Source organism: Rhinoraja longicauda, chromosome 10, assembly GCF_053455715.1.
Source record: "Rhinoraja longicauda isolate Sanriku21f chromosome 10, sRhiLon1.1, whole genome shotgun sequence".
Classification (NCBI taxonomy): domain Eukaryota; kingdom Metazoa; phylum Chordata; class Chondrichthyes; order Rajiformes; family Arhynchobatidae; genus Rhinoraja; species Rhinoraja longicauda.
The window spans coordinates 12,850,210-12,872,628 of record NC_135962.1 but is presented as its reverse complement, the minus strand read 5'-3'; the positions used below and the strand labels follow the sequence as shown (position 1 = coordinate 12,872,628).

General features: G+C 46.0%; 1 protein-coding gene across 1 annotated transcript in view; it reads left to right on the top strand.

Moving 5' to 3' along the window:
- The first annotated feature begins 10,667 nt into the window (after positions 1 to 10,667).
- tmem121aa (transmembrane protein 121Aa) overlaps positions 10,668 to 22,419 on the top strand; it is a 68,039-nt gene continuing 56,287 nt past the window's right edge. Inside the window, exon 1 of the mRNA XM_078406226.1 lies at positions 10,668 to 11,160. The gene's annotated coding sequence lies outside the window, so the exon portion shown is untranslated. The remainder of the gene's footprint in view (positions 11,161 to 22,419) is intronic.

Sequence of the window (22,419 nt, the reverse complement as noted above, 5' to 3'; positions counted from 1 at the left end):
TAAAGGCATTGACCACAAATTAAGTAATTCTGATATGTTGTTATTTATTGAAAGCCCAAGTCAAGACTTCTGCATAATCAGCAGTAATTTGACCATCGGCACATTGCAAACACGGGTAGACATAGTAAGACAACAGTCCTACAACTTCAAAGTACGTTAATCAGCTGTGAATGACGTTGGGGGCAATCGAGGCAGTGAAAGGCATTGTAGAATTCCCAATCTTTCGCATGCAGCCAGTATTAACATTGTCCGACAACATGTTGCAACATTAACATCTTAAGCACGTCAAATACAAAGCAAGTTGCTGTTACTGAGCTGCCAATGGTGTAGAAAACTGGAGCACAGAAGGAGAGTGAGGGGTGGGTGGCCTGGGAATCTACCGCTGCTTCTGCTAGGGAAACATTATGTGTGACGTGCCTGAATTTCCAATGTTTTCCCTCCAACTGGCAGAGTGAGGTTGGAAAGGTGACCCCTGTCACAACACTCCAATCACTTCTGGACTGCCCCGGATTCTCCGGGGATTAAAGTCTAATTTACAACGTGCGACTCAGAGGGAAAAGCCAAAAGGCATTAAAAAATACGATGTGTCTTTCATTTCATTTTATTCGTTATAAAAATATTGAAGATCAAATAAAAAAGGCTGCTTTATTTGGATTTGCCTTGAATTTATGGCACAGAATCAGGCAATTTGTACTTCCCCCCCAAGGCTCCTGTTTCATCCTACCCACGTTTTCATTTTGTGCTTGTCCTGTCAGCCAGTTAGAGGCATGGTGTGAGCATGGAGGAACCACATCCCAAACGAGGAGATCTTGCATTTATAAAGGACCACCAATATAGTAAAGCATCACTAGGTGCTCTACTGGGAATTTAGTCAGATAAAAGGGCGGCACGGTGGCGCAGCGGTAGAGTTGCTGCCTTACAGAGTTTGTACGTTCTCCCCGTGACCTGCGGGGGTTTTCTCCGAGATCTTCGGTTTCCTCCCACACTCCAAAGACGTACAGGTATGTAGGTTAATTGGCTGGGCAAATGTAAAAATTGTCCCTAGTGGGTGTAGGATAGTGTTATTGTGCGGGGATCGCTGGGTGGCACGGACCCGGTGGGCCGAAGGGCTTGTTTCTGCGCTGTATCGCTAAAAAAAGGTCATAAGTGACAGTGCAGAAGTAGGGCATTCGGCCCATCTGGTCTACTCCACCATTCAATCATGGTGGATCTATCTCTCTCCTTCCTAACCCCATCTCCTGCCTTCTCCCCATAACCCGTGACACCCATACAAATCAAGAATCTATCTATCGCTGCCTTAAAAATATCCACTGACTGCCTCCACAGCCTTCTTTGGCAAAGAATTGCAGAGATTCACCACCCTCGGACTGAAGCCATATTGAGATTGAGGATTTAAAGCTCGGGTCAAACAGCTTGGATTTAAAGAGCGATTTACAGAAAGAAAGCGGTGCAAGTCAAAGAAGTGGGTAGTTTTGGAGAGGAAATTCAAGAGTTTAGGAGTTATGTGGAAGAGGTTGTTGCAAAGGACTTAGGAAACCAACTATTGCAGATATCTTCCAGCTGCAATGTCTGGAGGAGAGGTGTGATCTAACTAAGATAATTTACTAAAGAACTGAAAGGGTAAACTGCTAGGAGCTATTTCCTGTTACAGGAGAAATGGGGAAACATAACCTTAAAATTAGTGCAGTGTCATTCAGTAGAAAAGTATAGAAGGAATTTTTACACAGAGGTTAGTAGATATCTGGAACCCTGATCCAAATCAACATTGAGACTGAGGAGCTTTGAAACTGAGACAACAGATAAACTGTGAGGTAGCGTCTCTGGAGAGAAGGAATGGGTGATGTTTCGGTTTGAGATCCTTCTTCCGACCCAAAATTTCACCCATTCCTTCTCTCCAGAGATGCTGCCAGTCCCGCTGAGTTACTCCAGCTTTTTGTGTCTATCTTCGGTTTAAACCAGCATCTGCAGTTCCTTCCAACAGATAACTATGAGGGATCAAAGGGGGTCCTCTTAGTAGCTGGGGGGTTCTACCTTAAAAGTAGGTCCTCTCAGCCAGATGGGTGACCCAGCTCCATCAGTAGAAGGTGTGCCTCATTGAACTGTCAACAGATAGACCACCAAAGTAGTTGGTGAGTATAGAGGGCTGAGGTCACAGTATTAAGCAACCGAGTGGGTAAATTGAATTCAGATACAGATCAGTCACTTGTCGAGTGAAGTAAATCATTCCTCCGATCCTATGCTACTTACCTTCCATCCACCAGTTCGATGTTTCTGACGTTGCATTCAATTCACTGGTGATTGCTATCTAGAGGTTGGAAGAGTGACGCAGAGTCTGATCGAATAAAATTTGGTGGTAAATTCCCCACAACTTGTATGTGATGGTCAAATGGTGTTATGGCCCTTGTTGGGTGGGCTTGTAGCAGGAATGGTACGTATCCTGTTTATGGGCATCTTGGCTGGATGCCCACTCACTTTCCTCCAATCCGCCTCTTTCCCCTGTATTATCAGCTGCGTTTTTGATGTTTACAGCCTACAATTGTCGCCTAGTCTTGCTCTTCCCTTCACCTCCCTTTCTTTATATTTCTCCTTAAAATGCACCTAATTTTTTCAACTTGACCAGGCCAAAGGCTCAATATGAAATGTGGTTTAGCAAAATAAACAGTTGATCTACATTGTGTAGGAAAATAACTGCAGATGCTGGTACAAATCGAAGGTATCAAAAAATGCTGGAGTAACTCAGCGGGTCAGGCAGCATCTCAGGAGAGAAGGAATAGGTGACGTTTCGGGTCAAGATCCTTCTTCAGATCTTCAGTCGATCTACATTAATCAAAATTCAGTCAGTTACAAATCCATTGATTAGTATAGTACATACATTCACACTTACACACACACATACACACATGTGCATGCATACATGTGCAGGCATGCACATATGCATGCGCACACACATATCCACACACACGTGTGTATGTGCACACTCTGTTGGATGAACAATTAGAAAAATAAGGAAGAAATATCTCAACCCAATATTGTCAGTGAGAATCCAGCACCACAACAAGGAGCTTGTAATGATGTTGAATGCCAAGGCTGGGTGTTGGTCTGTGTTTTGCTGGAGATGATCAATGCCTGGTAATTGAGTGACTGTCAGATCCGCTCTCTGTCAATTCTATTAAATGCCATTCATTACCTTGGACAGAGTCCTCAGTATGAAGATGGGATATTGACTGCTGTGAATCCAAGTGATCAAACCTCGTTTAATGAAGAGACCATACCTACAATGAGGTGCTAACCTGTCACACTGCAATAACGGATCAGATGCATGCTGAACAGCAAAAACATTATGCGCGAGACAGAGCTAAGGAATTTCACAGCCAATGCATCAGATCGGGGTTTTAGACTTTAATAATAATAATAATAAACATTTGTTTTTTATAGCGCTTTTCCAAATGCTCAAAGACGCTTTACAAAAACAGTCAAGACATAAAAACAAACAGACAAACTATCCTGACGGAGAAGCGGCGAACAAATAGCGCCAGCGTCCTCTCACGTCAGGGTCCGGCAGTAGACAATAAAGAACACAAGACACACAATTACAATTTTTAACACAAACAGCCATCACAGTGATTGCTCCAGGCACACCCTCACTGTGATGGAAGGCAAAGAAAAGTCTTATCTCCTCCTCATTCTTCTCCCATGGTGCCACGAGGCGATCGAGGCTCCCGACTTTTGAAGACCCACCGGGCGATGGAAAGTCCCAGGGCCGAGCCGAGCAGGCCGATGAAGGTCCTGAACCCTCACCGGGCGATGGAAAGTGCCGCGACCGAGCCACGCAGGGCGATGAAGGGCCTGCGAGCGGGTCGATCAAACCTCGCGCTCCGGGGCGGTCGAAGCTGCTACGGCTGGAGCTCCCGAAAGCCGGTCGCCAGCCAGGGACCTGCTAGCTCCCGATGTTGCGGTCTGCAGGGCCCACGGCCGAAGCCTCCGAGATGGTAAGTCCAGGCCCTGCGACCGGAGTCTTCAAGGTCGATCCCAGCTGGAGGCCGCCGACTCCACGGTGTTAGGCCGTAGCACGAACGGAGACACAACACGGTAAAGGTCGCATCTCCATTGAGGAGGAGATTAGAAATAAAGGTTTCCCCCACCCCCCCCCCCCCCCCCCCCCCACCACCCCCCACATATACAGAGTTAAAAATAAATCAAAAGAAACATTTAAACGATAACAAAGACAAAAACAAAAAAAAGACAGAGAGACTGCCGGTGAGCCGCAGCTGCAGAACGCAGACTGCTATTATGCAGAAACAGGCCCTTCGACCCATCGAGTCCGCGCCGACCAGCGATCACCCATTCACTAGCACTGTCCTGCACACTAGGGACAATTTACAATTTTAAAGAAGCCAATTAACCATCAAATCTGCACGTCTTTGGAATGCGGGAGGAAACTGGAGCACCCAAAGAAAACCCACGCATGTCACAGGGAGAACATATAAACTTCGTACAGACAGCACGCATAGTCAGGATTGAACCGGGGTCTCTGGTGTTGTAAGGCAACAACTCTACCGCTGAGCTAATGTGCTGCCTCCTAGGACTGGCTCTGCAGTCGTACGATACCTAGTCATGAATAGCGGAGAACAATTAAACAGCTTATCAGAAGAGGAAGCTCCAAGAATACTCCTGGCATCAGCAATGAAAAAACCCAGCATGTGGGTGCTAAATCCAGGGCTGAACCACTTGCAGCCAGAAGCGGTGAGTGGATTGTCTACCTCAGTTTGCACCAGAGGTCTCCATGATCGCAGAAACAAGCCCTCAGCTAGTATGATTCCCTTCAAATGATATCAAGAAACAGTAGCACTATGGATCCTAACAACATCCCAATACAGTTGCTGAAGACTTGCACTTCAGAACTAGGGTAGAAACAAGGAATTGCAGGTGCTGATTCATACACAAAAGGAAACAAAATGCTGGTGTAACTCAGCAAGTCTGGCAGCATCCCTGGAGAACATTGATATGTGGCATTTTGGGTCAAGACCCTTCTTCAGAACGAGCTGTATCTCCAGTCAACCTGATTCAATTCTGTCATAATGTTGGCATCTATTCAATGATGTGGAAAAATACCCAGATACATCCTATTCAAAAATGCAGGCCAAATCCTATTCCACTAATTACCTTCAATCTGATTGAAAGTGTCTAAACAGCGCTATAAATTGTGCCTTGTGGCGCCTCTTTTGTGTACTTTGTATGCAAAAGCAAATAATCTCACTGTACCTTCATGGTACATGTGACAATACAGTATCTATCTATAAATAATCACTCACCAATAATCTCCTCCCCTGAGCAAGCTTTGGTTTTACTGGGATCCATCAGCACCAGACCTCAACTTAGGCTTGGTCCAATGAGCTACATTCTGGAGCTGAGGTGAGAGTGTCCATGCTTGACACCAAGGCAGCACTGGAGCCATGTTTGACGTCAAGTAGCCCTGGTAAAACTGACCAAAATCAATGAGTATGAGAAGACACACTCCAGTAGTTTGAGTCATACCTTGTAGAATGGAAATGTGGTGAGGTTGTCAGAGGTCAATCATCCCAGCCTGATGACTTCACTGCAGGAGTTCCTCAGGATAGTGTTCCAGCCCCATCCCCTGTCAACTGCTTCATGAAGGAATGGGGTGAGGAATGGTTGGCGGAATTTAATACAGAGAAGTGTGAGGTGTTGCATTTTGGGACGTCTAACAAGGGCAGGAACTACACAGTGAATGGTAGGCCTCTGGAGAGTGTTGTAGAGCAGAGGGATCTAGGAGTGCATGGTTCCTTGAAAGTACAGTGTATTCAGAAAGTATTCAGACCCCTTCGCTTTTTCCACATTTTGCTACGTTACAGCCTTATTTTAAAATGGGTTAAATTCTTTTTTTTTACCATCAATCTACACACGATACCCCAAAATAAAAATGCGAAAACAGTTGTTTAGAATTTTTTGCAAAGTAATTAAAAAGAAATAACTGAAATATCACATTTACATAAGTATTCAGACCCTTTGCTGTGACACTCAAAATTGAGCTTATGTTCATCCTGTTTCCGTTGATTATCCTTGAGATGTTTCTACAACTTGATTGGAGTCCACCAATGGTAAATTAAATTGATTGGACATGATTTGGAAAGGCACATACCTGTCTATATAAGGTCCCACAGTTGACAGTGCATGTTAGAGCCAAAACCAAGCCATGAAGACCAAGGAATTGCCCTTAGACCTCCGAGACAGGATTGTGTCGAGACACAGATCTGGGGAACGTTACAAAATAATTTCTGCAGCATTGCAGGTCCCGAAGAGCACAGTGGCCTCAATCATTCTTAAATGGAAGAACTTTGGTACCACCAGGACTCTTCGTAGAGCTGGTCGCTCGGCCAAACTGAGCGATCGGGGGAGAAGGACTTTGGTCAGGGAGGTGACCAAGAACACGATGGTCACTCTGACAGAGTTCCAGAGTTCCTCTGTGAAGCTGGGAGAACCTTCCAGAAGGACAACTATATATGCAGCACTCCACCAATCAGGCCTTTATGGTAGAGTGGCCAGACGGTAGCCACTCCTCAGTAAAAGCCCGCTTGGAGTTTTCCAAAAGGCACCTCAAGGACTCTCAGACCATGAGAAACAAGATTCTCGGGTCTGATGAAACCAAAATTGAACACTTTGGCCTGAATGCTCAACGACACCACTCATCACCTGGCCAATACCATACCTACATGGTGAAGCATGGTGGTGGCAGCATCATGCTGTGGGGATGTATTTCAGCGGCAGGAACTGGGAAACGTCAGGATCGAGGGAAAGATGAACGGAGCAAAGTACAGAGAGATCATTGATGAAAACCTGCTCCAGAGCGTTCTGGACCTCACACTGGGGCAGAGGTTCACCTTCCAACAGGACAATGACCCTAAGCACACAGCCAAGACAACGCAGAAGTGGCTTTGTGACAAGTCTGTGAATGTCCTTGAGTGGCCCAGCCAGAGGACGGACTTGAACCCGATCGAACATCTCTGGAGGAATCTGAAAATAGCTGTGAATCGACGCTCCCCACCCAACCTGACAGAGCTTGAGAGGATCTGCAGAGAAGAATGGGAAAAAATACCCTAATACAGGTGTGCCAAACTTGTAGCGTCATACCCAAGAAGACTTGAGGCTGTAATCGCTGCTAAAGGTGCCTCAACAAAGTATTGAGCAAAGGGTCTGAATACTTATGTAAATGTTATATTTCAGTTATTTATTTTTAATTACTTTGCAAAACCTGTTTTCACTTTTTTATTATGGGGTATTGTGTGTAGATTAATGATTAAAAAAATGAATTTAATCCATTTTAAAATAAGGCTGTAATGTAGCAAAATGTGGAAAAAGTGAAGGGGTCTGAATACTTTCTGAATGCACTGTAGATAAAGTGGTCAAAAAGGCTTTTGGCACATTGGCCTTCAGTCAGAGTATTGAGTATAGAAGTTGGGAGGTCATGTTGCAGTTGTATGAGATGTTGGTGAGACCACATTTAGAATATTGTGTTCAGTTCTGGGCACCATGTTATAGAAGAGATATTGTCAAGCTTGAAAGGGTTCAGAGGAGATTTATGAGGGTGTTGCCAAGACTAGAGGGTCTGAGTTAAAGCGAGAGGTTGAGTAGGCTGAGTCTCTATTCCTTGGAGCGCAGGAGGATGAGAGGTGATCTTATAGAGGTGTATAAAATCATGCGAGGAATAGATTGGGTAGGTGCACAGAATCTCTTGCCCAGAGTAGGGGAATTGAGGAGCAGAAGACATAGGTTCAAGGTGAAGGGGAAAAGATTTAAAAGGAATCTGAGGGGTAACTTTTTCACACAAAGGTGGGTGTATGGAACAAGTTGCCAGAGGAGGTAGTCGAGGCTGGGACTATCCCAACATTGAAGAGACAGTTAGACAGGTACATGGATAGGACATGTTTGGGGGGAAAGTGGTATCACAGGTAGATAGGGTGGTAAAAAAAGGCTTTCAGTACATTGGCCTTCATCAGACAGAGTATTGAGTATAGAAGTGTGAAGGTCCTGTTGCAGTTATATAAGATGTTGATGAGGCAACATTTAGAGTATTGTGTTCAGCTTTGGGCACCATGTAATGGAAAGATGTCAAGCTGGAAAGGGTTCTGAGCAGATTTATGAGGATGTTACCAGGACTCGAGGGCCTGAGCTATAGGGAGTGGTTGAGCAGGCCAGGACTCTATTCCTTGGAGCACCGGAGGATGAGGGGTGATCTAAGAGAGGTGTACAAAATCATGAGAAGAATAGATCGGGTAAATGCACAGATTCTCTTGCCCAAAGTAGGGGAATTGAGAACCAGAGGTCATAGGTCTAAGGTGAGGGTGTAAAGATTTCATATCAATCTGAGAAGTAACTTTTTTACACAAAGGGTGGTGGGTGTATGGAACGAGCTGCCAGAGGAGATAGTTGAAGCAGGTACTATTGCAATGTTCAAAAAACATTTAGCCAGATACATGGATGGGATAGGTTTAGAGGGAAATGGGCCAAATGCAGGCAGGTGGGACTAGTGTAGATGGGAGATGTTGGTCGTTGTGAGCAAGTTAGGTTGTTAGACCTGTTTCTCAACTGTATGACTCTATGCCTACAAATGCATATAAGAAGTTGGGTAGACAATAGACAATAGGTGCAGGAGGAGGCCATTCGGCCCTTTGAGCCAGCACCGCCATTCAATGTGATCATGGCTGACCATTCTCAATCAGTACCCCGTTCCTGACTTCTCCCCATACCCCCTGACTCCGCTAACCTTAAGAGCTCTATCTAGGCATCCAAAGGCAAGTAACTCACCTTCTGACACCTCCAAGTTTCTTCATCATCTACAAGGGATTTTCTCTTGAATTGATGCATTTTGTCGATCACATTGGAGTGGGATACATGCAATAATGAATAAGGCACAGAGGAATGTTGAATAGAGAGACCAAGAGGTCCGACTCCACAGTTCTGTGAAAGTGGCAACACAGATCAATAGGGTGGTGAAAAAGACAAATGATGTGCTTGCCTTCATTGACCAGAACATACAATTTGAACATGAAGAGTTGGGATGTTATCTTGCAATTTTAAAAAACACGGGTTAAATAACACTTGGAACATTTTGTGCAGTTCTGGTCACAACACTATAAGAAAGATATGACTGCATTGGAGAGCATGCAGAGGAAAGGAGATTCAATTGTGGACATTAGACACAAAGTGCTGGAGTAACTCAGCGGGTCAGGCAGCACCTCTGGAGAAAAAGGATGGTTGACGTTTCGGGTCTGGGCCCTTCTTCAGACCGAAAGAATAGGGGAGGAAACTGGTGGTAAGTAAAGGCCAGGACAAAGAAAGGCTGTCAACTGATGACCAAGGGAGGGTGGAGACCTTAATGGCCCCTTGTTGACTGGGGAAGAGGTGATAACAAAGGGATGCAAGAATGGGAACAGTGGAACTAGTAGGATGATGATGAGGGTGGGGGAGTGAGAGGGGTGGGGGTGGGGGCTGGGGAATGGGGGGGGGGGGGAGGGAGGGAATGTAACGGTTGTTTGAAATTAGATAATTCAATGTTCATATCTAACAGTGGTGGACATTGCCTGGATTGGAGCACTCTAGTAAGGGGGAGAGATTTTGGAAAACATTGATATGAAAATTCCATCTGCTCTCTCAGGTGAGAGATCACGGTATCTATTCCAGTGCAGGTGGATCTCTGTGGCAGCCCAGTCAATAGTTAGCCCTCAATCTATATAACTGAAGTGGATTATTTGGTTAATATCCCATCCTGTTTCTGGGAGTTCGCAATGAATAACTTGGCTGCGGTATTTCCCAGCGTGTCGACAATTCATTGGCAGTTTACAATAATCTCCGTAATATCCTGGGTTTTACGAAAGGTGTCGTTTAAAACACTTGTCTTTCATTTCCTTTCTAACTGTGGGCAGATGCAGCCTTCATCTTGCTATAACTCTACCGACCGTACAAGAAATAAACCTTCAAGAATTAACATAACCACTGTTTTTATTCACAAAATGCTGGAGTAACTCAGCAGGTCAGGCAGCATCTCGGGAGAGAAGGAATGGGTGACGTTTCGGGTCGAGACCCTTCTTCAGACTGAGATGTTGCTTGACCTGCTGAGTTATTCCAGCATTTTGTGAATAAATACCTTCGCATCTGCAGTTATCTTCTTATACTAACATAACCACTGTTATCAGCCCGCATCCTCTCTCTCTCTCTCTCTCTCTCTCTCTCCCTCTCTCTCTCTCCCGGTCTGTCTGTCTCTGTCCCTTTCATTTTGAAGAGAGAGAGCTCCTGGCATAACGCACAAACGGGCCTCTGAATAAACCTTCAGAAATCTAGACCTTCCCAAGAGCTGGTCAAAGTGGATGGAACTTTCCCCCCTCCTCCGCCACCGCTTTAATAATTCCACAAGATTCCGTTTTTTGGTTTGTTCCTGCGTCGTTCATACAAATTGGGGATTGAAAGGAATCCGGGCCCATTTGTGATGAATCAAAGCACACACACAAAAAAAACTAACTTGGCCAGCGGTTTGAGGTGTTGGGCAAGAATCACCGACTTGTCTAATTTTAAACTGTCTCTCTCTCTCTGACCTCTAGGGCAGCGTGGGGTGAACACTGGGCTATAACGTGCCCTGAGCATTCATCTTCCAAGAGACTGCACAAGAAAGAGACTGCGTTCAGTGTCAGAGAGAGCTAGGGGTTGTGTGGAGGGAGGGAGGGAGGCAGAAGGGATGGAGGGCTGGAGGCAGAACACTGGTTTTTGCCAGTTGCAGGACAACGTGACAGTCTTCAGTGCAAGCGAATTGCTGCCAAATTGCCCACGCCGGGAGTCAGCGCCTTGCTCCGTTCTGTAACGCTCGGCAGTGGCGAGCAGAAACCCGAGGCATGTCGGCACTGAATGTATTGTTGATTAAAGAGGGAGAGAGAGAGATGATTTGAGAAGGGTCTCTCTGATGCGAGAGAGAGGCAAACCCCCAGCCCAGGATCCCTCTCTCTCTCTCTCTCTCTGAATGTCACGATCCAACACAGGAGATCTATCCAGCCGGCTTCTTTTCGCTCGGGGAGGGAAGGTTACAATGAGCTTTTCATCGAGGGCACATTCGGCAGCGCACTGAGTTCTCCTGGAGAAAAGGCAAGGCATCGGGTAAGACAGAATTGCAATTTTACTTGGATCGGCTGAACCTGATGGGGTTGCACAGCGCGGGGGCGTGAGCTGCAAATGTCCCCCAAAATTACAACCATTGGCGATTCTATGCAGAATGTACGCAATTAAAGCATTTTCCCTTGGCAGATTTCGCCCGGATAACTACACCCAGTTGTATCGTATCTCCCACCAGTAATCCAGCCCCGGCGACTGCTCTGATTCCAGCATTGTGTCGGGATTGCAGGAGATGGATTGAGGAATTCTGCCCCTTTCAGAGGAATCCCTGACTTTTGGGATCTGCGTACATCGCTGAAGGGAATCTCCAAAATACCCAACGGGCTATCAGGGGGGGGCTGTCAGATGAGCTGATGTCTCTCTCTCTGGAGCTGTTTAGAAAGCGTTTGAACTTATTTGTGTGTGTTATGCTGTTGCTACTTGGAATCACAGAAAAGAGATGAGACGAGTCGAATCTAATGCTATGCTTCAGTTTATACTGGGGCTGTTCAAATCAAACCCGGTTAGGCTTCACGGAGGATTACGATATTTTCTCAATGTTAATGATTTTTTTTAAAATAACTTGTTACCGGTACAATCCTGTGACAATTGAAGGGTCTCGACCCGACTCTTTTATCCAGAGATGCTGCCTGAGCCGCTGAGTTACTCCAGCATTTTTTTCAGTTAACTCACCCGCAGTTTGTTGCAGGAGGTTATGGATGGGGGGGGGGGGTTTGGAGGGGGTGAGAAGGGTTTGCAGGTGCGGTTTGCAGAAGGGGGAGTTTTTGAGACGTCGCGGCTTCTAAAATCGCCACCGACGCGAAAAGCATCTGCAAAGTTTTGTCTCAATGCATTTCTTCGTTCAGCACGGTGGCGGGGTAGCAGGTTAAAGTACGTGCGATGGGAATGGCGCTAAATCCACCCAGCCCAATCTTGCTTCCTGCCAATGGAGCCACTGGTTCTTTACAGGACAGGGGTGGTACGAGGGAATCAGAAAGGGCGGGCTATTATTGCAAGTCCTCGGACGATCAGGAGCAACATCTCATAGAAACATAGAAACATAGGTGCAGGAGTAGGCCATTCGGCCCTTCGAGCCTGCACCGCCATTCAATATGATCAAGGCTGATCATCCAGTTTAGTATCCTGTACCTGCCTTCTCTCCATACCCCCTGATCCCTTTAGCCACAAGGGCCACATCTAACTCCCTCTTAAATATAGCCAATGAACTGACCTCAACTACCTTCTGTGGCAGAGAATTCCACAGACTCACCACTCTCTGTGTGAAGAAATGTTTCATCAACCAAAGGCTTTGCAGAAGGTTACATTCGAAAGCGGCAATTGACTTGCAGTCAGCTCGTTGGAGACTTCAGGGTAATTGAGTGTTTATGCCCATCACTGCGTGTTTGCCTTGCGACATCAAAGACAGCACACGCCAACTGGAATCCCCTTCTGTGGTCATTTTTAAGAAGTAAAGTTACAAAGGGGTTTGGATTGAATTCACAGCAGGTGGCAGCAAGGAGTCAATCCCCCATCGTTCACGGTCTGAGGGAACTGGGAAATAAATAAATATATACATATATACATCGCTTTCAAGCGGTGGCAACGTAAATTATAGAGCCATGCAGCGTGGAAACAGGCCATTCGGCCCAACTTGCCCATGCCGACCAACATGCCCCATCTACACTAGTCCCACCTGCCTGCTTTTGGTCCGTGCCCTTCTAAACCCATCCATGCACCTGTCCAAATGTTTCCTAAACGCTACCTCAACTACCTCCTCCGGTGTGTGTAGGAAGCGGACTGCAGATGCTGGTTTACAGCGAGGATAGACACAAAATACCGGAGTTACTCAGCGGGACAGGCAGCATCCGTGGGTGCTTCATCCTTCTGTCCAGACATGTCCCGCTGAGTTACTCCAGCATTCCGTCTCTACCTCCTCCGGTAGCTGAAGAAAATAACTGCAGATGCAGGTACAAATCGAAGGTATTTATTCACAAAATGCTGGAGTAACTCAGCAGGTCAGGCAGCATCTCAGGAGGGAAGGAATGGGCGACGTTTCGGGTCCAGACCCTTCTTCAGACCCTTCTTCTTCCACTGGCAGCTTGTTCCATACGCTTACCACCTTTTGTGTAAAAAGGTTACCCCTCGGGGTTCCCATTAACCCCCCTCACCATAAACCTATGCCCTCTGGTTATGTATATCTGCACCCACCCCCCCCAACTGTGGATTATGGAAACCACGAGCGGGGAGCAGCTATCTTCCAATTTTACTAATGAGTGGCCCGCAGCGAATGAACTGAACGCTAGGACATTTCAACGAGAATAAACACAAAAAAACTTTTATGCTGGGCAGTGAGAGAGGAACGACGTGCGTCTGAGGGTGGGGGAGTCGGTTTGCTGGTCCTGTGCAGTGAAGGGACTGGGACGTTTGAGTGGCGCGTTTGTCTTCAGTGTGTGTGTGTGTGTGTGTGTGTGTGTGTTGTGTGTTGTATGTGTGTTGTGTGTGTTGTGTGTGTGTGTTGTGTGTGTGCTGCGTGTGTGTTGTGTTGTGTGTGTGTGTGTGTTGGACGCTACTTTGCTCTTCATCACAGAGTCCGCTGTTGGCTCACTTTGCGGACTCCAGGCGCTCCACAATGCCAAGTGTGCCAGAGATTTTAATTAAGTGCCCATTCCGCCACACTGCGTGGGATCAGAGTTTTCTTTCAAAGACTCTCCTCTCCGGGGAGAGTTGAAATAAGATCCACAGGGGTTCTTCCTTTTTTTTTTAGCAGTCGTGCGGCTTAATTAATATACGGCGTTTAGTTTGATGAAGAGTATACTTGAATTGGATAACATTGACATTCAATGTTAATTCAGTGAACTGGGAGAAAGAAAGGTCATTCCAGAGATACGAGCAGCTCTCAGGAAAAATAAATCTACAACAAAGTAACTTCAGTTCTTTGTGCCAAACGGTCTTAAAAGATATGTGCTGCAGGCAGATTTTGAGTGTATGGATTTTTGAAGTAAGCGGAATACCATTGAAATCAAGGAATGAATTTGGGTTTCTTTTTAGATCAACATGTTTCAACTTCACTTCTGAACCCTTCAATTTTTCAATGATTGAAGTTGGGATGAAATGATCAGTGTCTTTGTTTGTCACAAAAGAGTTATTGAGTGACAGTGTGGGGGAGCTGGATTAACTCCTGTACCTTCAGTTTGTATCCATTCAATCACCTCATCTTTACCTTGGGCAGCTGTCAACCCTTGCATGCCCTCTCTCTCCATCGCTCCCCCACCCTAATCGTCCTACCAGTTTCATTGTCGTTCTTCACTGTTGTCCTACCAGTTTCATTGTCGTCCTGCTTAGTTTCACTGTTTGTATCTATCATATGTTGAAAGACTGGAGAGACTAGGCTTGTATACACTGGAATTTAGAAGGATGAGAGGAGAACTTATCGAAACATATAAGATTATTAAGGGGTTGGACACGTTAGAGGCAGGAAACATGTTCCCAATGTTGGGGGAGTCCAGAACAAGGGGCCACAGTTTAAGAATAAGGGGTAGGCCATTTAGAACTGAGATGAGGAAAAACTTTTTCAGTCAGAGAGTTGTGAATCTGTGGAATTCTCTGCCTCAGAAGGCAGTGGAGGCCAATTCTCTGAATGCATTCAAGAGAGAGCTGGATAGAGCTCTTAATGATAGCGGAGTCAGAGGGTATGGGGAGAAGGCAGGAACGGGGTACTGATTGAGAATGATCAGCCATGATCACATTGAATGGCGGTGCTGGCTCGAAGGGCCGAATAGCCTCCTCCTGCACCTATTGTCTATTGTCTATCCACTCATCATCACCTTTTCCACAGCCAACAATGGAGCATTGTTGGCTCTGCCTTTCATTGATCGTTGTTGCTGACTTTGATTTGTTCTTTTCATACCTTCTTCGTACCTTTTCATACCTCTAATTCCCCTGTCCCCTGACTCTCAGTTTGAAGGGCCCAACCCGAAACATCAACTATTCCTTTTCTCCAGAGATGCTGCCTGACCTACTGAGTTACTCCAGTATCTTGTGTCTATGTTCGGTAAACCAGCATCTGCAGTTCCTTCCTACACATTGTGAGGGGGTTGATTAACATCAGTGGAGATGCAGTCACAAGGGAAGATGGGTTATTCAGTGGCAGTGTGAGGGAGATGGATTCACATCAGTGGAGGTAGAGACAGCAACAGTATGTTAGAGGAGAGGCTAATTAAGTGACATTATGAAGGAGACGAAATGTGTAAGAAGGAACTGCAGATGGCTGGTGTACACCGAAGATAGACACAAAATGCTAGAGTAACTCAGCGGGTCAGGCAGCATCTCCGGAGAAAAGAAATAGGTGATGCTTTGGGTTTTGGGTAGAAGGGTTCTGACCCAAAATGGCACCTATTCCTTTTCTCCTGAGATGCTGCCTGACCCGCTGAGTTACTCCAGCATTTTGTGTCTATCTTGCACATTGTGAAAGAGATGGATTAACTTCAATAAGAATACTAATCTGGAAATTAGATCTATTAGCATTTGTTGTTCATCATAGAGTATAGAGGGATAGAATGCCCTAGCTTTCATTTCTATATGGAATAATGGTTATCAGGCTATTAAATGTACACGTCCATGTGTAATTTATCTTTGAGAGACTGTAATTTCCCTGGAGTCTGTTGTGCAGCCGAACATGCCACACTTCATGTACATGTTTCCTTCTCCACTGGCACAAATTGTCAAGTTTGGATACAGTCCACAGTCTCTGACAAGCAAGGAGCTAGTCTCACTGGGAGAAGGAGAGAAAGGGTCTATCAGTTGACATGGCTACCCACGGCTGAGGATGGTGAATACTCCATAGGGATGTCTCTTCACTGTCCGCAGCCTCGGTACAATTTCCGTTGGGGCTGTGGGCTGTGGGCTCCAGCCCCTTGTCTGGCTCTGAACCCGTGGGGGCGAGGACACTCTGGTGCTGTCAATTTGGAGTTTGCATGTTCTCCCTGCGACCACACGTGTTTCCTCAAAATAGACGAACTCCAATTCCTCCAGTTCTAACCTCCAGTTCCCTCCCCTCTACTTTCAGTCTGAGGAAGTGTCCCGACCCGAAACATCACCCAGCCTTTTTCTCCAGAGATGCTGCCTGACCCGCTGAGTTACTCCAGCACGTTGTATCTATTTTCGGCCTGTCCATGTGCTGTATCTCACCATAACTCTTCCTTTTGCACAAATTTACAAATTATTTCAAGACCTCCATTAGGGCCTCAACACAATAAAAAGCACACGTTTAGTGCCCATAAATAGGAAGAAGTGCTATTTCCAGGCAACCGTCAGTAACGCAGGATGCTGGGTAAGATGTCATTAAGTGACATCGTGAGGGGATTAGATTAACATACACAGAGTCACGGGTGGCACTGGGGTGGTGGAATTGTGTAGCTATGTGAAGCATCTGGATTAATGTTATAAGAAAATAACTACAGATGCTGGTACAAATCGATTTATTCACAAAATGCTGGAGTAACTCAGCAGGTCAGGCAGCATCTCGGGAGAGAAGGAATGGGTGACGTTTCGGGTCGAGACCCTCTCGACCCGAAACGTCACCCATTCCTTCTCTCCCGAGATGCTGCCTGACCTGCTGAGTTACTCCAGCATTTTGTGGATTAATGTTATAGTCAGTAGCGTTCTGTGTTTGGAAGGGAGTTTAGTGAGCAACTATTGGATTAATGTCAGTAGAGATTCAGTCCAAAATTCTGCCAACATTTAGTCAATAATGTAATTTAAACCATGTGTTTGGTAATTCAGCCCTGCATGGAGAGTCTCTGAATGATGTCAACACAGGGTTTTAGCATTAATCATACCATTTTCTGTTGCTACTTTGCTTTCAGAAACAGTAGCAGTGGCAAGACTCTCTTCAAAAATCAGAATGACATGACTGATTTAAGTCCAAATGCTGGGTCTCATGCTTTAACAAGGCAACAATACTTCCTTTTAAAAGCATTATAACGAGATACCCCTGTTGATAGACTGGAGTAGATTCACCTTACAAAAGCTGGATTATTAAATTGCACAAACAACCTGCTCCCCCTCTCCTTCCCTGACTATTCATGAAATGGGTGTTGGAAGCAGTCTTTTGATTTTAATATTCTTGAAATAAAATTTAAATGACATTAAATAACACTGTGATAAATTATATTTTCTCCCTTACCTCATGCATGAGGAGAGCAGTATATTTAACCCATTCCTTGCTTATATTTTTCTGTCGAAGATTCTAACAACAAAAGCCTTTCAAGATCATACAGCGTTAACTTTGACCTCCCTGGCATACATATAAGTTAGGCTTGAGTGGAACTATACAAGCAGGCTGAAGCCTGTTCTATAAGGCCCGTCAGTCAGAGCAGGAGAAATATTGAGGAAGTGGCAGAGAATTTGGGCTGGGGTGAGGTAGGGGTGGGGTGGGGTAAGGTGGGGTCGGCTGGGGTGGGGTGGGGTGGGATCGTGTAGGGTAGGGGTGGGCTGAGGTGGGGTGGTGTGGGGTAGGGGTGGGGTGGAGTGGGGTACGGGTGGGGTGGGGTGAGGTGGGGTAGGGTAGGGTAGGGGTGGAGTAAGGTGGGCTGGGGCTGGGGTGGGGTTGGGATGGGTTGGGGTAGGGGTGGGGTAGTGTAGGGTAGGGGTGGGCTGAGGTGGGGTGGTGTAGGGTAGGGTGAGGTGGGGTAGGGTAGGGGTGGAGTAAGGTGGGCTGGGGCTGGGGTGGGGTAGTGTAGGGTAGGGGTGGGTTGGGTTGGGGTAGGGGTGGGGTAGTGTAGGGTAGGGGTGGGCTGAGGTGGGGTGGTGTAGGGTAGGGGTGAGGTGGGGTAGGGGTGGGATGGGGTAGGGTAGGGGTGGAGTAAGGTGGGCTGGGGCTGGGGTGGGGTAGGGGTGGGTTGGGGTAGGGGTGGGGTAGTGTAGGGTAGGGGTGGGCTGAGGTGGGGTGGTGTGGGGTAGGGGTTGGGTGGTGTGGGGTGGGGTGGGTTTTAGGTTTGGTCAGTGGGAGCAGATGTAACCAGATGTCATTAAATGGAAGGGGAGACACACAGAGGGGATGGTGGGACTGAAGGTAAAGGATGTTCTGGACAAATTGTGAGCTTGGAGGATACACTCCTTCTCCTTGCTACCCTCAGGTTTTTTGACGAGGTTTCGTGGCATCAGCTCCTCCCATCTTTTCCTGAGAAAGATTGCTGCCGTGTTACAAATATAAAAAGTAAAGGCAGGCAGAAAAAGACACAGAATGCTCGAGTAGTTCAACGGGTCAGGCAGCATCTCAAGAGAACATGGAGAGGTGATGTTTTGGGTCAGGACCCTTCTTCTGACTGACAAGCAACCTTGTTGTATATCTTTAGTTTAGGTTATAAATAGAGCGCGTAAACAGGCCCTTCAGCCCACCGAGTCCGCACCTACCAGTGATCCCCTCACATTAACACTATCCTACACACACAAGGGCCAATTTACATTTATACCAAGCCAATTAACCTGTACGTCTTTGGAGTGTGGGAGGAAACCAAAGATCTCGGAGGAAATCTTTGCAGTCACGGGGAGAACGTACAAACTCCGTAAAGACAGCACCCGTAGTCGGGATTGAACCCTGGTCTCAGGCGCTGTAAGCGCAGTAAGGCAGCAAGTCTACCATCGTGCCACCCCAATGGTGGCTGATCCATTTCCCGTGAATAGGTATGTTTCCTAGAATCAGACGTGGACAGTGTAGAGGAGGACTAGGTCCAGGTATTTTTAATTTTAACCTCTGACATGGCTTCACCCCACCCATTCCTTTTGTGAGTTTGGGAACCAGCCCATTGTTGCCACATATTATTTGCCCCATTTCAAGCATCCCAAAGTTCTGTTTCTGTACATTGCTGAATGTCTTGTCAGAACCATTTAATCCCTCTACAATCTTAAATGCGTCAGCTTTATTAAAACTCAACCTTCTCTTTTCCATGGAGAATATATCCAATATTAATAATGACTTCTCATTATCCTTTTCAATCCCGTAATCCTTCTGAATGCCCTTTTCCGTATCCTTTCTAAAGCTGCAACATTATACTTTCATACTGTTGTATGAAACAGTAACCCTTTATGTTTTTCTATCCAGACACTTCAACTCTTAGAGCAAAGTTTCCACAGTCTTTCTTGTACGGGGATAGCTCACATTTCACACTTCCAATCATTCAGGTTGGAGTTTCATCTCTGTAATACCTACATTTTCCTTTCCAGATCTATGTTACTTGTTCTCCTCTGAGTAAAAGTGGGCAAAGAACTGTGGAATTCTTTGCCTCAGAAGGCTTTTGAGGCCGTCAGTGGATATATTTAAGGCAGAGACAGATAGATTCTTGATTAGCATGGTTGTCAAGGGTTATGGGGAGAAGGCAGGAGAATCGGGTTAGGAGGGAGAGATAGATCAGCCATGATTGAATGGCGTAGACTTGATGGGCTGAATGGCCTAATTCTGCTCCTATCACTTATGATCATGAACTGCCTCTTGTCTATACTATTACCTTCTCCAATCTTACTTTCGGCATCTACCAGTTCATCTCTCTTTATTTATCTCAGAATCCAGCAACATTACTTTTATTGTTAATCTCCCCTCTTCTTGCCAATTCCAATTTAAAATCCTTCCAGGATGGCACAGCCAGGAGAACTGCTGCTTCTCAGCTCCTTCGGGACCCGGTTCGATGCGGACCTCGTGTTTAGTCTGTGTGGAGTCTGCATGTTCTTCCTGTGACCATGCCTGTTCCCACAAGTGCATTGGTTTCCTCCCACCACCCAAAGCAGGTTGGTTGGTTAACTGAGTGTTTACTGGTTACTTCCAGCAGCTGTAAGGCAGAAAAATCAGAGTGGCGTTGAGACGAAAGACAACGGATTGCAAGGAAAAGAGCAGGGGAGTGAGTTTGATAGAATTGCTCTGAGAGGCTGAACGGCCTCCTTGTCAGCATTGAGAAAACATATGAGGTACCTTTGCACCATTCCGAGCATGATTTGTCAGGTAAAATCTGCTTTTAATCAGTGCCATTTACCTACAAGGTAGAGCGTGCAATTCATTAACAATTAGCTACAAACACAGGAGAACCTCGTCACTCATCAAGTGTCAACTGTCCTATGCCCAGAATAAAAACATAGAAACATAAAAACTCTGACAAGAGGCAGAAATCTGCCAAGTAGTTCTCAAAACCTAGCTAATTTTAGCAGAGGTTTGGACACAGATTCTATTGAGTTCCTAGAATCTCTATAATCCTAAAATTCATAGGAATGCATTGTGACACAGCATGAAAACAGGCCCTTCAGCCCATCTGGTCTATGCTGACCTAGATTTCTATGGAACCTCATCTATTTGCATTTGTCATTGCATTTATTATTCTATGTATCATTACTGTGTATCATCGATGTATTTACTGCTGTATCTATCATTACCGTATATGTTTTACTCGACAAGCTTCTTGCAAACAAGGAATTTTATTACACCCTGGTGTATATGACAAAAAAATAATCTCATCCAATCTATTTGCCTGTGTTTGGCCCATATCCCTCTAAATCATTCCTATCCATGTACCTGTCTAAATGTGTTTTTTTAAAGCAATTGGAAACTCATTCCATATATCACTACCTTTTATGTGAAAAACCTGTCCCTCAGGCTCCCTTTAAATCTTCCCCCTCTCACCTTAAACCTATGCCCTTTAGTTTTAGATTCCCCTGCCCTGGGAAGATTCTTGATTAGTTCGGGTGTCAGAGGTTATGGGGAGAAGGCAGGAGAGTGGGGTTAGGAGGGAGAGAGATAGATCATCCATGATTGAATGGTGGGAGTAGGCTTGATGGGCCGAATGGCCTAATTCTACTCCTATCACTTATTATCTTATGATCTGAGTAAAAAAGACTGCCCACCCCACACATGCCCCTCAAAATTTTATAAACTACGATAAGGTCCCTCTCAGGAACACGATCCTAGATTAATCAATCTCTCTTTATAACACTAGCCCTATAGTCCAGACAACACCCTTGTGAATCTTTTTTCTGCCCTCTCTGGTCCTGTTGCCAAGTATCCACTGCCTCTCTCAGTCACCATTGCCTTCAATTTCAATTTCATTCCCTCAGTTTTGTTTTAACTCCTGTATATTGCTATCTCTTCACCAATGCTGGGTCAAAATCTGAGACAGCATTGCAGGTATACCCACGCTACAAGCACAGCTGCACCTTCATCAGCACCTTCTCAAGGGCAACTAGGAATGGGCAGTAAATGCTGGCCCAGCCTGCTAAAACCATAATCCTTAAGTAATATGACAACATTTCAAAGGCATTTGGATGAGTACATGGATAGGAAAGATTTAGAGGGATATGAGCAAACCAGGAGCAGGTGGGACATGTAGTGTAGATGGGACTTCTTGGTTGGCATAGGCAAGTTGGGCTGAAGGGCCTGTTTCCATGCAGTATGACTATGATTTCATGACTCTAAATCAATAAACATAAAATTCCAATGCTCAGCTGGAAATATTCATAGGTTTCACGGTGGCGCAGCAGTAGAGTGGCTGCCTTACAGCGCCAGAGACCCAGGTTAGGTCCTGACTATGGCTGTTGTCGGTACGGAGTTTGTACGTTCTCCCTGTGACCTGCATGGGTTTTCTCCGGGTGCTCTGGTTGCCTCCCACACTCCAAAGAGGTACAGGTTTGTAGGTTAATTGGCTTTGGTAAAGTGTAAACTGTCCCTAGTGTGTGGGATAGTGCTAGTGTACATGGTGATGGCTTGTTGGCACGGACTTGGTGGGCCGAAGGGTCTGTTTCCATGCTCTCTCTCTCTCTCCCTCTAAAGTCACAACTAGAGGAGCCCTATGTTCTCTTTCTCTTATGTGTGCCACACAAGGCAGATGACCGATGGGAGGGCAATTACTTTGCTTGACATTAGTTCCATCTGAATGAGCGGGCCTTTAGTTCTATGGCTCAGGGAAGCAACTCACAACCACAGGGCTTCCACTGCACCACAGGCATCAAGCCTGTGACTCTTCAGGACGAACCTGCAACCCCGGCTGAACACAGGGCCCCTGACCAGTGGCCATGATGCCAATATCCTACATCAGCCCAGCCGCCATCTTCACACCTGCCAACTGGTCGACAGCCAAAGACGGACACAAAATGCTGGAGTAACACAGCAGGACAGGCAGCATCTCTGGAGAGAAGGAATGGGTGATGTCTCGGTTCGAGACCCTTCCTCAGACTGAGAGTCAGTGGAGAGGGAGACATAGAGATATGGCAGGGTAGGGTGTGAAAATG